Source organism: Engraulis encrasicolus, chromosome 8, assembly GCF_034702125.1.
Source record: "Engraulis encrasicolus isolate BLACKSEA-1 chromosome 8, IST_EnEncr_1.0, whole genome shotgun sequence".
Lineage (NCBI taxonomy): Eukaryota > Metazoa > Chordata > Actinopteri > Clupeiformes > Engraulidae > Engraulis > Engraulis encrasicolus.
In genome coordinates, this window is record NC_085864.1 from 20,077,255 (window position 1) to 20,082,254 (window position 5,000).

Consider the following 5,000-nt stretch of genomic DNA (forward strand, 5'->3'; position numbering starts at 1 on the left):
ATCTATGCAAATGCATGCATGTCATTTATCAGCAGCGCTGACAAGCATCCTATCCGTGTTGTGTGTGTGCCTGTGTGCGTGTGTGCGTGTGTTTGTGTGTGTGGATAATTTGCCTGTGTGTGGAAGTACAAGGACGTTAGAAGGAGTAATTCATTTTCTGCGGTTTCTTTTCTTATCTACATCACGGTTTATCCCTTTGCTTCATTTCTGTTGTTCTTTCCTTTGCTTCATTTCTGCTGTTCTTTCCTTTCTTCTTTCCCTCCATTTCTGCTGTTCATTCCTTTACTTTCTTTCTTTACTTCCTCTCTGTTGTTCCTTCCTTTCAACCTTTCATCCATTTCTGCTGTTCTTTCCTTTACTTCAATTCTGTCATTCTTTCCTTTCTTCCTTTCTGTTGTTCTTTTCTTTCTTCATTTCCATCCATTTCTGCTGTCCATTCCTTTCCTCCATTTCTGATGTTCATTCCTCTCTTCGTTTCTCTTGTGTTGTTTTTTAATGGCCATTTAATGCGGGTCGCTTTGTTTCTTTATGGCTTCGGGGTTAAGCACATAAGGCTCTCACCCGTCCAACAGATCTAAATCCGTTCCAAGCTCTCTCTCTCTCTCTCTCTCTCTCTCTCTCTCTCTCTCTCTCTCTCTCTCTCTCTCTCTCTCTCTCTGCCCAAGGCTCCACAGCCCACACCCCTAGGGAGAGGAAAGAGGGTCGTAACGCAGGGTGGCTGACTGGCTGGCTGGCTGGCTGGCGAACGACAACAAATGGAGGGATGCCGTCCAAAAAAATAAATAAAGATTGGTGTGTGTGTGTGTGTGTGTGTGTGTGTGTGTGTGTGTGTGTGTGTGTGTGTGTGTGTGTGTGTGTGTGTGTGTGTCTGCATGTGTGTGTGTGGGGGGGGTGCCTCTCAGTGTAGCAGGAGGTGGAGGATATTAGCTTGGTACCCCTGCTGTGCAGCCATATTGCCCAGAATAACAACATTTATAGCGACGCAAACTAAACGTCTCAAAGACATGACTGACACCCGTGATTTCATTACAGGCCTGCCAATAAAAGAATATACGTCTGCTCCACTGCTCGTCATGACCCTGATGCTATAGTATTATTCTGCACCGCAGCTCACAAGGTTCAAGGTTCAAGGTTTTGTTTTTGTCATCAACCTCCCTTTACGTAGAGGACACAAATAAAACAAAACAAAATGCTTCTCTACTCTGACAAAAAACTGGAATCATAAAAGCCTACACAATGACAGGTTTTGTTTTTGTAATCAACCTCCCTTTATGTAGAGGACACACATACAAAAAAATGAAATGCTGTTCTGCTACTCTGTCAAAAAAACAGGAGTTATAAAAGGCTAGACAATGACTAAACAGAACGTTAAACATAGACGATATCATATAATACATTTTACGTACACAATAACACATATTGTTTATTGTGCTTGTCATGTGTGTGCGCTGTGCTTTATGTCCGCCCTGAGTGGTGTGAGCGATGTCTTTTTTTAGCCTTGTCCTCATGACAATCTCTTTCGCTTTCGTTCTGATAAGTATGTTCAGGCTTCATGTCAGCTTAAGTGAAAGGGGCTCCCTCGTTCGATAATGGAAGTGAACATATATGACCTTATTTGTCACAGACTAGGAGGATTATTACAGCTGACGTGAATGAAAAAGCAATATTAGCCGCAATTAGCGAACGGGAGTGGACTACATTTTTGTCATCCCACAAGAAGACGACACTGCGACGTCGTGCAACATGAAAACGCTCTTTGATGTCCAATAAGCTGTTCTGTGTTAAATAATTACCATGCTATTGTAAACGAGTGTTTTTGTTTTTTCTTTGAATCTAAATCCATTGACGGCTTAAAATAAATGTCTGTTGAGGTTTCGTGGAGTTTGAATTTACTGATGGAATTGGCACAGTATGCTAAAAATAATCTATTCTTAGATTAGTATCTCTAGACTCTGTCACACACACACACACACACACACACACACACACACACACACACACACACACACACACACTTAGATTAGTATCTCTAGACTCTGTGGCATTCGCTGGGATTCAGAGAGGCAACACACACACACACATTTACGAACCCACAACATACACAAGTTTGTACGCGCACACACATTTACATACACACAAGCACACACGTATACGCACACGTCCAGAAACACACACACACGTAAACACACGTACACACACGTGTGCACGTACACGTACACACACACACACACACACACACACACACACACACACACACACACACACACACACACACACACACACACACACACACACACACACAGGCAGGCAGGCAGGCACACACACACACACACACACACACACACACACACACACACACACACACACACACAGCCATACTGTTTAAGTTAAAAGATTAGGGAGACGGTCTGTGTGTGCCTCTCCTCTTGATGTTACTGTGATAAAAGTCCCAGAGCCCAGACTCTGGCCGTCCACATGCAGACACACACACACACACACACACACACACACACACACACACACACACACACACACACACACACACACACACACACACACACACACAGACTCTGGCCTTTGTAGGCTAACCAGTGCTGAGCTAGGCCATTTAGTGTGTGTGTGTGTGTGTGTGTGTGTGTGTGTGTGTGTGTGTGTGTGTGTGTGTGTGGATGTGGACTGTGTGTGTGTGTGTGTGTGTGTGTGTGTGTGTGTGTGTGTGTGTGTGTGTGTGTGTGTGTGTGTGTGTGTGTGTGTGTGTGTGAGCTTGTGGTGGAGTCTCCATCTGTGACTGACTATATATATTCCCCCTAAAAAAGCACAAACTTTGCAAATCATGCCTGAGATTTAAACACGGAGACACTGAGATGAAAGCATGTGAAGCAAACACGCACGCACGCACGTGTGTGCACGCACGCACGCAGACACGTGCACACACACACACACACACATACACACACACACATACACACACTCTCTCACACACACATACACAGCCATCGACTCAACATAGTCGATAAAGCAATACATTATTGAACACAGAGACAAAAAATTGACACAAATAAATATACATGCATGACAAAATAGTAACACATACAACAAAAAATAAAATATAAAATATAACACATTTCAAGACGCATTGTTAATATATAGCACACGTAGCCTGGTGAATCAACATATTAATATTCAAACAGATAGACAAAAACACACTTAGGCTGATGAATCACCAGTTAAGCTGCACGCTGCATTGTCCTCTCTTTGTCTCTCTCTCTCACTCACTCACTCTCTCCCTCCTCCTGGATGGCTGTCCGAAGGTGACGGCGTCATCGTTCATCGCGAGGTAAGTCACAATACAATTTGGGCCGTGCTAGTGTCCGCAAATGCTTTTTCCTCAGATCCATTATCCTGCCAATGGCCCTGTCGGGCGCCTGTGTGACAGCGTCATCAAACCACGCTACACACTGCGACCGGCCGTTCCATCAAACCATGCTACACACAACGACCGGCCGTTCCATCAAAGAGGTCCACAGAGAGGCTCCTCTTTATGGTGTGTGTGTGTGTGTGTGTGTGTGTGTGTGTGTGTGTGTGTGTGTGTGTGTGTGTGTGTGTGTGTGTGTGTGTGTGTGTGTGTGCGTGTGTGTTTGTGTGTGTCCATAACACTGTGTGTGTGTGTGCGTGTCTGTGTGTGTCTGTCTGTCTGTGTGTGTGTGACAAACTATGGTGTCATGTGCCAATTTCGGCTGCGTGACACGGGCTATTAACAGCAGGCCGGAGCAATTTGACAGGAGAATCCGTCTTCCGAAACAAGAAGAGAAGAGAAGATGGGAAAAAGAGGAGGAGGAGGGGGAGAATAGAGGGATAGCGGGATAGAGGGAGGGGACGGACGGAGGGAGGATGGGAATGAAAGGATCATTAATAGGGAAAACGGACTTGAAGTGAACCACAGAGAAGAGTGCGAGGATGAAAAGGCGGTAAAGGATGGAGGATAAGAAAGAAGAGAAAGAAAGAAAGGAGGAAAGAAAGAAGGACGGAAAGAAAGAAAGAAAGAAAGAAAGAAAGAAAGAAAGAAAGAAAGAAAGCCAGAAAGAAAGCAAGAAAGAAGGAAAGTTCCGGAGACAAAAGAGGCCTTCAAATGAGGTGGTGTAGACGTTTGACTATGGTCACATGACATGGATGGAACATGCGTGGGGATGGAAGGTCATTGTATCAGCGCATGGCTGCTGCCTGACTGCGTGACTGGTCTGTGTATGTGTGTGTGTGTGTGTGTATGTGTGTGTGCGTGCATGCAAAGATGCGGTAATGCATTGTGTGTGTGTGTGTGTGTGTGCGCGCGCGCATGTGTGAGTGTATGTGTATTTGTGCGCACATGTGTGTGTGAATGAGTGTGTGTGAATGAGTGTGTGCGTGCGTGCGTCCACATGTATATGTGCATGCATGTACAATACCAGCATATGCGGCTGTGTGTACTGAGTGTGTGTGTGTGCGAGCGTGTATGTCAGTGTGTGTGTGCGTATGTGTGTGTGCGTGCAAGTGAACGGTGGACCGGCTTTTAGTGTCTTGTTATGCTACAAGTGTTTTATTATAGATGTGAAAGAAGCACGTTACAAACATAGATGTGCTGTGTGCAGCTGAGAGCAGGGAAAATACTGTCTAAGCTGTGCACACGGTGTACTCAAGACAATCCACGCTTACACAACTGTTTTAAAAAGGGGCAGGTTCATAATTAATTCACTATATCCAGGTTCAAGAATGATAATACATTCTCTAACTAAGGTACTCCAATTTAAAATGTCTTTATTAATTTGAAAAGTCTTACATATAGGCACGCATAAAGGCATGAGTGCCTTCTTCAGGGCAGTGACAACAATCTGTGTGACTCTACAAACTTTAATTCACTATATATTTTAATATTTGAGATGAGGCACGTGCATGTGTTTTTTTTTAATAATCCTGATAATACGTTTCTATTGAAATTGATTGTAAGACTGAACACACTCTTCAAC

The 5,000-nt window shown here is 44.2% G+C and overlaps 1 protein-coding gene across 1 annotated transcript in view; it reads right to left on the bottom strand.

Moving 5' to 3' along the window:
* Positions 1-5,000, bottom strand: part of LOC134454832 (neurobeachin-like) — a 716,394-nt gene that overhangs the window by 244,376 nt on the left and 467,018 nt on the right. The window lies entirely within an intron of this gene.